The sequence below is a fragment of the Apostichopus japonicus genome, chromosome 22 (genome assembly GCF_037975245.1).
Source record: "Apostichopus japonicus isolate 1M-3 chromosome 22, ASM3797524v1, whole genome shotgun sequence".
Taxonomy (NCBI): Eukaryota; Metazoa; Echinodermata; class Holothuroidea; order Aspidochirotida; family Stichopodidae; genus Apostichopus; species Apostichopus japonicus.
In genome coordinates, this window is record NC_092582.1 from 12,209,607 (window position 1) to 12,222,398 (window position 12,792).

At 39.7% G+C, this 12,792-nt stretch overlaps 1 protein-coding gene across 32 annotated transcripts in view; it reads left to right on the top strand.

The window, feature by feature from the left end:
- LOC139964167 (uncharacterized) overlaps nucleotides 1-8,327 on the top strand; it is a 55,418-nt gene extending 47,091 nt beyond the window's left edge. For all 32 annotated transcript variants that reach the window (XR_011791868.1, XR_011791883.1, XR_011791880.1 and 29 more), the window contains 3 exons: nucleotides 375-589; nucleotides 5,232-5,304; nucleotides 6,497-8,327. The gene's annotated coding sequence lies outside the window, so the exon portion shown is untranslated. The remainder of the gene's footprint in view (nucleotides 1-374; nucleotides 590-5,231; nucleotides 5,305-6,496) is intronic.
- The last annotated feature ends 4,465 nt before the right edge of the window (nucleotides 8,328-12,792 follow it).

Consider the following 12,792-nt stretch of genomic DNA (forward strand, 5'->3'; position numbering starts at 1 on the left):
TTGGTTGTCTTAAATTGATGATTGTTGCCTTAGATTGTTGGAAAGAGTTGCCAATTAGTGTGGTCTGGGTTGTGGTAAATTAAAAAGACAGTTGATTGTTGTCAAGATCAGAAAACTCAAAGATGACTCAAGAAAACTCATTTGAAGGAAAAACACCAGCTATGCTGGAAAGCTGCAATATACAGTCAAGGTTAGTCATAAGAAAGAAAGGTTCATAAAAATACATATTTATGTTTCCACCAGTAAAGTTTCAATCACAGTCTAAACTTTGTTGGAATTAGTTGCTAATTAGTTTTTTATGTTTTGTGCTAAATGTACGAGACTTACTTTGAAGAAAACTGGCTATTTCTTGTGCATTCCTCTCCTTTCCTTAGGGTTCTGTGGACTATATTGATCAACAGTTAGCTTTTTGACATAGCGCCACCCCATCATCCTTCACTCTATGACTTACCCGCCATTTACAAAACGTACGCCTCCTTGGATACCAACACAACGCTGCAGAGTACACTTTCGATTCATAGTGTGTCTCTTCAAAAGGAGTTCCTATTCTTTACGTCCGCCGTCTTAGGCTGGAGACTAATTCTTTCTAGTAAGTAAAGTTTATGATCAATTTCATTGTATAAAAGCCATTTAAAACCCGTAGGGAGGGGCTGTTTTGCCAATATGACAACCCCTTACCCACCTGTAACCGCCCCCTTAGTCAAAAACCTAAACCTCTCTGATTTTGACATAGACATTAATGACTGGATCCCTGTACAAAAAAAGCAGAAAAAGACAACGTCCAATATACGTTGAAATAAACCCATCTCCAAACCAACCACCAAAAAGTCCGCTCAAACAATCATTGTATCAGGAATCTTACCAGAACTATCAAAAAACCCAATAAACACTTGCTAAACTAATCAATGAAGAAAAACCAAATGCCATGATCTCAAATATAAACCGTCTTCGTAGTAACGACATCCTAATCACCCCCCATGACCCTAAAACTGCAAATATCCTCCTGAAACGATGGAATCAAAAGACTTAACTAGGCAACCCCAAACCAAGAATCCCCAAAAAAGTATGACAAAGAAACTTCTCCGTAGTAGCCTGTGGCATAAACCCTGAAATTCAAATCAAAGATATTGAACAAGAACTCAAAGACCAAGAATACACCCCAATACAAGCTAAAAGACCCATTAGTCATGCCACAAACAATACAGCTTGGAAAGTAAAAATGACGTTTGAAGAACAAGAGCCTCAACAGTCCCTAATCAAACAAGGTTTCTACTTAGGATACTCTAAACACAAAACAGAAGAATACCACGAACCCCCCCAAATCACTCAATGTTTCAAATGTCAACTCTTTGGACACACCCCCCATACTTGCAAAAATCAAACCAGATGTCTCAGATGTGGCAAAAACCACAGAGTTAAAGACTGTCCCAAACCAAAAGAAAACCCAATATGTGCCAATTGCTCAGGGACTCATGTCGCCCTTTACAAAGGATGCCCAAAATTTAAAGAAGCTAAAACTGAAGCTAATAACAAACAACAAGAACAAAGAACCTACGCGAATGTAACCAATTTTACCCCTAAAATTGAAATAACGAATAAAATCGTCACTGAAAAAAAACTTAATATCGCAACCTTTGTAATTGAATTAGTACAATACACCTTCCAAACAGCCAACATTAATATTAAATCTGACGACCTTGCCAGTTACGCCACCGTGTTAGCACTAAAACACCTAAACTTAAATATCCCAGAAACTGTAATTATGGAACGTCTCCACCGTCCTTCAATATTTAGCCCTCCTCAATCTCCTACATGACAAGCACACTCCCTCCTTCGGTCAAGTTCCTCCACCTAAATATCAACAGTATCCTTCCAAAATTAAGCCTCCTACTTACTATATTCGCCAACCACTCCCCGGATATCATTTCTTTAAACTAAACTAAATACAAATTCCCACCTTAGCATCCCTGGTTACCAAACTTTCAGACACGATATCTCTCGATATATGGTTTGAGTACTTATTGCTGAAAAAAACAACCTCAAAGCCACCCTCCTCCCAAACAAACCCAAACAATTGAAAATGTACTCGAAAGAGACAATAAACCTCTCCACATTATTAGCTATTATAGTCCCCAAATGAGCCCATATCCACAATCAAAAACAGTTCTAATAAAAATACAATACTACTAGGAGATTTAAATGCCCACCACATCATTTTTGGTAGCACCAAAATATCTGAAAAAGGCATATCCCTCTTAGAAATATGTGATAAACACAACTTAACAATAATTAACCAAAATACCAAAACTAGGATAAACCCAATAAACAATAATACTGAACTACTTGACTATACGCCATAACCTCAAACCACCTTGCAACTAAAACTCATTCGATTCAAATCCTAGAAGATGACCTAATCAGTGACCATTTTCCACTCCTTTTTGAGCTAGACATAAACCTCAGTCGCATCCAAAATAACGAATTAACGTATAATTACAATAAAGCAGACTGGACATCATTTAAAAAGGGATCATAACAAACAACACTATTGCCAATTACCACAACAACAAGCTAAATTACATCGGCATATATTGTGACAGCATTGCCCAACATATCTTTAATACCTTCAAAAAACACTGCCCCTTAAAAACAAAACAGAAATCCAAAACTAAATAGGAATATTCTTACAGTAAATAAATCAGACGTCGACTACATAGAACCTATATGATCTCCCCAGATCCAACTCTAAAAACCTAAATTAACCAACTTGAAAAACAAATAAATAGACAAATATCGGCGGTCGACCAAAACCGAGTCCAAAACAAATGCGATTCAATCATTAATGACAAAAACCCAAAACACTTTTGGAAAAATTAAAGAAATATCGAAAACCCATTACAACCCAAACACAGGTAATACAGACGAATGCCTTAGAGATAAAGTAGGTAACCTCATCACAAAAACTTAAGACCAAATAAAGCTTAGTGAATCATACTTGAAAACTATATTCAATATCTTAGATGGCCCTCCATACGATAACAGATTCCAACACAAAATAAACCGTACAATTATCTGTAATGCAACCAGCTTTATCCCCAACTTCTAAGGATGTCTCAACAAAAACATCCCTCTACTCAAAGAAATAGATATAAATGATTGGTATAGTGCCACTGAATATGCAAAAATGCCTACTCCCCTGGTCTTGACAACATAAATGACCTAATGGTAAAAGATTCCCCTCCGTGGGCCTCCGATATTCATTAACTCTCATATTTTCCCATTATTTAACAAACTCCTTAGACTGGGTCATTTCCCAACCCTGTGGACATCCGCCAAAATGATTTTAATACCGAAACTAAGTAAAGACACACCAAAATTCAAAACTATCAACCAATTAGTCTCCTACCAGCCTTAGGTAAGATTTTCGAAAGAATTATAGATAACCGCACCAGAAACCACCTTGAGCAAATTAATCACTTTGCCCGTATCAATCAGGCTAATTCCGGGCACACAAATCTACAATAAACCAAACTTTCCACCTTTCCAAAGAAATTCGCATCGGCTTCATAAAAAAACATGATACCACTGCCCTCTTCCTTGATGCCAAAAAGGAGTTCGACAAAACTTGGCACAACGGCATAAGAATTTAACTACTTAACTTTAATCTCCCCTCCAATTACACCAGACTTCTTTCCTCTTTCCTTAGTGAGCGCAATGCCAAAATATGCTACAAAAACCAACAATCAAAACCTTTTCCACTTGGTGCAGGTACTCCACAGGGCGCTGTTTTCAGCCCCCTCCCCTGCACCCTATATGTTAATGATTTGAACATCCCCCCTCTATCTAAATGCAACTATAGTCAGTACACTGACGACATAGCCATTTGGAGCACCAGTAAAAATTTCTATATGACGGAACTAAATATTAAAAGAGCAATTACACATCTCGAAAAGTGGTGCTCGATGTGGAGAACAAAAATATATCCCTCAATATCTAACCTAGCCAATTTCTCCATAATAAACTCAAAATACCATAACCATATTGCCAAAATGAATCTTTTCAACACCTCAATCACTGCTACTCCTAATGCAACCTTCCTTGGTACCACTTTCGATAGCAAATTATCGTTTAATCTACTTTGTAACAGAACTGCAGGACGCTGCTGGTTCCAACTTAAATCCATTCAAATCCTCTCACACAAATATAACTTCCCTCCGAAAACCATTATCCAAATCTATAAATCCAAAGTAAAAATGATTCTCAGTTACGGGAGCATCTCCCTGCTTACCATCTCTAATCCCAATAAACAAATTTTAAACAGAATCCACACCACAGCTTATCGACTCGCACTCAAAATCCCTACCTATATTGCTACTTTGTACGTTCTCCGTGCAGGAAACACAAAATCTACTTTCACCCGACTTGAAGAATTCAACACCAAGTTATACAAAAACAACCTCGAGAACGACCCTTTGATTGAAGACCTCCCCCTGAAATACAAAGTCGCAACAACTCACTACCCCAAAACCAAACCCTTTCTGTATTCACAATTGTTACTACTTAAAGTCTCATTCCATTAAAAAAATCCTTTCCTAAATGGTTCTAGGCCCAAGTATACTTATATATACAGATTATATTGTTACCAAACAATAGAAACCACAACCACTCCCTACCCAAACAATAGAAACCACTCCGTCTCCACAATTCTCAGTACTTAAAAAATTCCTCTCCTTTAGAAATCCCTCCCTAAGTGACTCTTTGACTCTGACCTCGGGTATGATTATGGCTATCCTGTCCAATGTAAATATATAAGACTTCATTTACCAGCAATTCCCTGACTGAACATAGACAACCTTTCCAAGAAAAAAAAAAAAAAAAATGTCTATTCTATAAAAACAAACTTATTATCCCCCGTAGGACCTCTCGCCAGGTCGACCAGGGGTTAAACTCCTTTTGATTTGATATCAACAACAACAAAGACAAAACTTTTACTCAAATTAAAAAAAAAAGGTAACTAATTTCATTTATTTCATTTCATTTATTGATTTTTGTTCTATTTTAACATAAGTATGACATATGACATAGAAGGAGATAAGAAACAAAACTTGTGAAAGGAAGTGTATTAAAAAACTCTATAGGGCTTGTCGGGTAGTGACACTCCCTAAAAACTCCCTAAACTCTAAACTCCCTAAAGACATCATGATTAGATTTTGGTTTCATTTAATCAATAGGTAGAGGAATTGGACACTCTTGCGCAAGATATCAACGACTTGAAGTACTCTGCTCAGGCGGCCTCCATTCTAGGTATGTACTTAATAATAATATAATAATAATAATAATCAATGTACTGTGTTTGGAAAGAAACTTTTTGCTGCTTTGGATGAAGATTAAGGATTCTTGTTTTTCAAAAGGCAAAATGCAAGATGGACTATATATGAAAGGATGAATACCAAAACTTTAAGAAAAGAAATTGGGTGGGGGGGGAGGGGGAATCAGGCAGAGACCATCATGTTACTACCCTGTTAATTTTGTGTAGGACGCTGGTTAATTTAAAAGGAAGAAATCCTTTAGTACCCTTGAGTTTCTGAAAGGTTTCTTCTTTGGGATAACAGTGGAGAGACATATCGATGTTCTCTTTTGGGTCTGATCGTCAGGAAAATGCAGATTAAACTGCCGTGTCCATTTGGAACCTTGGAATTGAACCCTGCTACTGGAACAAATGTATTCCATCAGAGCATAGACAATGATTCAGAGAAATATGGCCTTTATATTAATAATCTGTTGTTTTCTTTCCCAAATTTTTCTCTTTGGTTAAACAATGAGTGAAAAGATTCATTCGGTTGGAAGCAGCACCGCCCCTTTTCACACCTTTTTTTTTTGGGGGGGGGGGGGAAGAGACCTATTAGCCCTTAGGGTCTGAAAATATTACAATAGGATTATTGTGGTGGACAGGACAGACAACAGTTATTTTTGCTTGTAGCTGAATGTATGATGTTCAGGGATCACAAGGAAGTATCAAAAGCCTGATCAAAACTGCCGTCTTTTGTACTATCAAAATTTGTCAGAATAAAGAAATTGAAAGCCAAAATATAAAGAGTTTATCTGGCCTTGTAGACTGCGATTGAACCAGTCTCTGTCATCTACAAATAATAGAAAGTGGGTATCCATTTCTGTTTGTGACAGCAATAACAAAAAATGACTGCAAATTAACAAGTTTTTGTAAACTTTCTCTATTCAGGGATTTGAATCCCAAATTCCACTCGAATATACCCCCCCCCCCACTTATGAACTGTCACGTAGCTCAAGGTGACAAACTTACTACAAAGATGAGAATAGGCCTTAGGTGGTTCCTAATTCAATGACATTTCTCACAGTTAATTGAATTGACTTCCCCCACCCTCCGGATTATCCTCACCCATAGAAAATACCCTCCACCCAAGAATACATAAAAAAAAAACCATGGCTTACCAAGAACCTCTCTGCGTTCATTTTTCAGATTCCAATGAACCTTTCATCAGCAAAGGAATGGCGCAACTCGGTCTGAAGGACAATCGACCGCTGGCGGAATGGCTTGACCGGTACAACGCCAACCAGCCGGACCTGGCCGCCAAGCCCAACTTCACCACATTTCCACTGGACTTTAAGCCGTCACCGTGCAAACCGCTCTTCTTTGACATAGCTCTGAACCATATAGAGTTACCCTCCTTGGATGAGAAACTGGAACAGAATAAATCGTCCCCGCAGGGGGGTCTGGGTGGGTTCCTGCGTGGATGGTGGAGCGGGGGTGAAAAGTAACTCTCGATTTGCCACGATGTCGGAAAAAGGATTTCGGAAAAAGGTCTTTTGTATACATAAGCCGGTAGTATTTGGGAGGGCTCTCACTCTTCTCCTGCATGTGCTATAATCATCTTTTATTTAAGTTTTATTTGATTTTATTTCTTTTTAGTATAGAAAACTACACCTTGTTGCAATGCAAACACCTCTGTGTTTGCATTGCAACAAAGGAAGGCCAAAAAGAATAACACTCACTTTTTTAACCAAACAAAATTTGAAGAATATTCAAAATGGGAATTGGAATTTTATATATTTTGGATTTGGTGTTTGTGTGTTTATCTTGTTTATCTTGTTTAGAGAAAAAGAAGAAAAAAACAGCATCTTTATTTGATGGGGTTTTAAAAATGGGTTTCGGTTGTTGATTTCTTGGTCTACAAACATTGTGGTGCTTGACTGACTGACACTTTATGGGGGCATGATAAGGTGACTGAATTTAATATTGGCAGGAGTTATGGATGGTAGTTGGAAGGACCAGGGGTGGGGTGGGGGGTGGTGAGGCAAAGGATAGAGAAGGAGAAATGAAAGTGAAGAGGGAGAATCTTTGAATTGAATTTTCAGTTTGCAGTAGCACAGGTTTGCTGCATGATAAGGCTATATTTAAAGAAACTTTCAATAATGCACTCTTCGTGTATATAATTTGGGGTGTGGTAGTCGGAGCGGGGGGGGGGGGGGTGATTGAGACAGCAATGAAAGGGAGCAACCTTTCCACATATATGTTGTTTTTGCTATGGTAGTACCGTTTCCTTTTTCAAACTGGAGGGCAAAAAATGTAAAAATTGAGTTATCTAAAATTAATTCAAAATCAGGTTTAGTTAATAAATGAAAGTTAAAGACAATTTTATTGATGGTAGCAGGGGCGCCATGGTATTGTAAACTGAATCAGCAATCAGCCATGGAAGGCCAACTCCTTTTTGTTGGGAACTTGTCGTCAAGCAAACCTATGGATTCAAGCCCTATCTGGCTAAAGTAAGATGGGGTTATTATTTTTATCTAGGAGAAATCAATTCTTTTTCCCCTCATGTTGAAATGGTCTTCCAAATGTTTAAAAAAAAATGTCCAAAAAGAATGTACTGGTGTGAATTGGATAGCTACCTGGTGTGAAGAAAAAAGGCCATAGGCTTATCCCATATGTACATGTGACTGCTTAGTATCATTAAATAACTGCCCTCCAGGCTGATATTATAAATAATAGAAACATTATAGAAACTAACTGTCTGTTGTCACCCAACCATCTCAATAGTAGATGCAGGTATCACTAAGAATGTTTATGAAATATGTATTGCATGTTTTGATTAGTATTTGCATAATAATTTGATGAGGGATAACCTGTTTCTGGACAGGTAGTTGAAGGGTATTAACTGTGGTGGGAGGGATGAAGGTATATCCTGTCCATGAACTGATTTGTCATTAAAAAAAAGAAGTTATTTCAAAGTATCATTCTTTTTTTTCCTTTTTTTCTTCCTTTTACATGAGTATTGTAAAAGGAAAAGCAAAGATTGAGTTTGAGCCAGGGACCTTGAGATGCAAAAGCAAAAGTCTTTACCACTAGACCATTAGGTGGGCCTCTGGTTTCTAAAGCTTTACAAATATTTAAAGATCCTGCTGTTTTTTTGTAAAAACATTTTCTCCACTACTCCCTCACCCCCGATTAGCTAGTCAGGGGGAGGGGTGGCGGCGAACTCACCTTGTCCGCGTTGAACCTTGTCAGGGGGAGGGGTGGCGGCGAACTCACCTTGTCCGCGTTGAACCTTGTCAGGGGGAGGGGTGGCGGCGAACTCACCTTGTCCGCGTTGAACCTTGTCAGGGGGAGGGGTGGCGGCGAACTCACCTTGTCCGCGTTGAACCTTGTCAGGGGGAGGGGTGGCGGCGAACTCCACTTGTCCGCGCCTTTACCTTGTCAGGGGGAGGGGGCGGCGACCTCACCTTGTCCGCACCCTCACCCCCTCTCATCCTCCCCCCTCTCACCTGTCACCCTCGGTACTCACCTTGTCCACCTGCCAGGAGGAGGGGGACCGCCCGCCTTCGGGATTCACCTTATCCACTTGTCAGAACTCCTTTTGCGAATACTCACCTGGGGCTTGAACCGATGCAATCCAAACCAATCGCTTACTGAACGATGGAATAACCAATTACACCATTTCGGTTCCCTCTGGAAAAACTTCGTTTCTTATATTTATACTTCCACTCCCTCCAAAGAACAGAAAAGTAAAAGGCTCTGTCTAGACATTAACCGCAGACATGATGCTCTGTCTGGGAATCGAACCGGAGACATGGAGTTTGTCTGTGTCTCTCCAGTCCAGAGCACTACCAACTGCGCCACTAGAACTGTTGAGAATTAATGCTCGTTTCTAATATTTAAACTTCAAAGTCCAGAATGGAAGAAGGAAAAGAAAAGAAAATCAAAATGCTCTCTCTGGGAATCGAACCTGAGACATGGAGTTTGTCAGTCCAGAGCACTACCAACTGCGCCACTAGAACTGTTGAGAATTAATGCTCGTTTCTAATATTTAAACTTCAAAGTCCAGATTTATGACTTATGAAAAAAATAGAAATCATATAAACAAAAAGCCTTTTCCGGTCACTCGGTCAGATAATTACACGAAATAAGTGTATAACAAAGACAAGGGTGTCTTCTACTCCACGTCTAATTTTAATTTCGATGGGTGCTTCAGAGAGGACAAGAGAGGGGCCTTAAAAGAGGGGGTTTTCCAAATTGTGCACTTATAAAGAACACGTATTTCTATCGGGTCCTTTGAGACCACGTATCTCCCGAACGGAAGCAGATATGGACCTGGGAGTTGCAGATTTGGGCTCCTGAGCATCGGTTACCCCCTGTCACGTCATATGGGCGAAATCGATTTGGGGTCAATTTTTGGCAATTTTTATTTGCGACAAAAATAGGTTTTTTGTCTGAAAAGTTTAAAAAGTACTTCTTTTTGATACCCAATTCCAAAATAAACTTCAGATTCGTAATCAGCGTGTCGCGAACTACCAGAAAAGATACACATTTATCGAATTTGCGACAACAAGTTTTTGCACCTCAAACTTGAAAAAGTAAGACCGAAAAACTTTTACGACGAACAAAGGATTAAAATCTTTTGTTGCCCCTAAAAGTTTTTCCGTTTTCTATTGTTCCTCTGAAAAGTTGCAAACTGAGCGAAATAAAAGGGCGCTCGACGCATCTTGCCAGTGATACGTGATTTCAAAGCAGTCAAATCAAACCTTTGTTTGTCATATTGAGTTTTATCTTGACATTTATGAATAAATGGGTCAAATTTTGGCATAAATTTTGGAAAAAACTGCTTACGGTTTTTAAAGGTGAAAAAACTTTTTGTCGCAAAGGCGATAAATGTGTATCTTTTCTGGTAGTTCGCGACACGCTGATTACGAATCTGAAGTTTATTTTGGAATTGGGTGCTGTGTGGGGGCGTGCAGGGGAAAAAAATGATTTGTGATTTATGAAAAAAATAGAAATCATATAAACAAAAAGCCTTTCCCGGTCAGATAATTACACGAAATTAGTGTATAACAAAGACAAGGGTGTCTTCTATTCCACGTCTAATTTTAATGTCGATGGGTGTTTCAGAGAGGACAAGAGGGGGCTGAAAAGAGGGGTTTTTCAAAATTGTGCACTTATAAAGAACACGTATTTCTATCGGGTCATTTGCAGTGGCGGAGCTAAGGGTATTGGTCGAGGGGGGCGAGAATGGTCTGTAGGGGCGCTTTCGAAACTATCTAAGCGGAGCGCCACCACGGGTTTGGCGCGGAGCGTACCGAAAATTTTGAATAAAGATGCTCCTTAGATCGGCGGAAATGACACTTTCCGGGCCTTGCTAATTTGCAGATAAAGGATAAATGTCAATAGGTAGATGAGAGCGCAATAAAAACGTCAATAATAGCATATAAAGTGGTAAAATGCTAAAAAAGGGCGCCAGCAGTCCATTTGAGTCTGTCAGGGGGGGGGGTATCCGCCCCCTGACTGTATGGACGCTCCGCCACTGCCAGATAGACCACCCCCTCCCCCCCATGGTACGCCATTTGACGAAAGAATAACACACCCTCAATGCAACCTATACCTAATGGACACTTTCGTGGTATGATTATAGGCCCCCAAATGAGCCCATATCCAGCATAGCATATATATGTTCTAATAAAAATACAAAACTCCTAGTAATTGCCCACATTATTTTTTCTGAAAAAGGCAAATCTCTTAGAAATATGTGATAAATACAACTTAACGATAATTAGCCAAAGTACCAATCCTAGGATAAACCCAATAAACAATATTACAGAACTACTTGACTACCCATGTAACCTCAAATCACCTCGCAACTTAAACACATTCGATACAAATCCTAGAAGATGACTAAATCAGTGACAATTTTTCCACTCGTTTTTGAGCTAGACATAAACCTCAACCGCATACCAAATAACGAAGTGACGTATAATTACAATAAAACAGACTCCCAAAATACAACAACCAGAACAACGAGCTAAATTCAGTGGCGGCGGAACCGGGGGGGGGGGGGGTAAGCGCAACACAACTACGTCTTAGGCCAATGATTTGCCTCATTTCAGCCAGTTCTCCAACATCCCCTGAAAGATATATCCTTCCAATGGTAGCACATTTCCCATGGATATATCCTTCAGGGACATGGGGGGGGGGGAGGGTAGGTGCGGAGCATTGCAGCCAGAGCATTCAAACGATATGATAATTGATTGTCTCTATCATGCCTCATCGAATATTAGTGTTTTAAATAAGAGTGTAATAACAGGCGCGTATCCAGGATTTTCAAACCCGGGGGGCGCGAATTACTATCTAAGCGGAGCGCCACCATCGGTTGGCGCGCAGCGTACAAGAAAATTTCTTATTTTGATACCCCCCAGATCACCGGAAACGGCACTTCTCGGGCTTGAAATGACCAACCAGATGTACACTTTCTGCCTGAGAACCAAGTATTTCCTAATAGTTTTTTTTTCATCCATAACCTTTTTGAAGATTGTCAACCCGGCACACATCATGTTCGACCTGATCGCATCTCCTGTGGGTCTTTGCTTTTGTAGGTGATTCTACGTCACGGCCAACAATACCGTCAGCCCCACTTTTCAAGGTTTTAAGCCCCATATTTGTTCCGAATTTGAAAATTCACATTTCTCGTGAATAAACTCACTTGAAAACATACCCATAATGTTGTACAAAATTTCATCTATGGACAACCAATATAGAAAAACTTCCTTGAACCCCTAACAGACTGGTCAAAATTGCACGAGTAGAGGGAAGTGTGATGCAGAATGTTGGTCAGAAATTTTCGAAAATTCAGACACAGTTAATTTATTGGTGTACAAATATTAAAACCTGTTATAACGGCTATTATAAAACTTGGTTGAAGGAAATGAAAAAATAGCAGATATTTCCGAAACCGAACACTATACACATAGGCGTAGGAGGCGTGGCGGAGCTAGGGGTATTGGTCAGGAGGAGCGAGAATGGTCTGTAGGGGCGCTTTCAACACTATCTAAGCGGAGCGCCACCAATGGTTGGCGCGTAGCGTACAGAAAATTTTTGAGTAAAGATACTCCCTAGATCGCCGGAAATGACCTTTTCCGGGCCTGGCTAATTTGCAGATAAACGAAGAATAAATAGGTGTCATCTCCAAATTACACGAAGAAAATGTGACAAATGTCAATAAGTAGATGAGAGCGCAATAAAAAAGTCAATAATCTAGAATAAGTAAAAAGTGGTAAAGAGCTGAAAAACGCGCCAGCAGTCCATTTGAGTCCGTCAGGGGGGGGGGCATGCGCCCCCCTGACCGTATGGACGCTCCGCCACTGCGCGGCGGGGGTGCAGCCCCTAATTCGCCATTACTAATGTAAAAGAGAGTTTTGACATAATTGGACCTCCATGCTTTTTATACATCTACATGAGACATGTCGTTGTTTACATTAGCATCCCGCGGT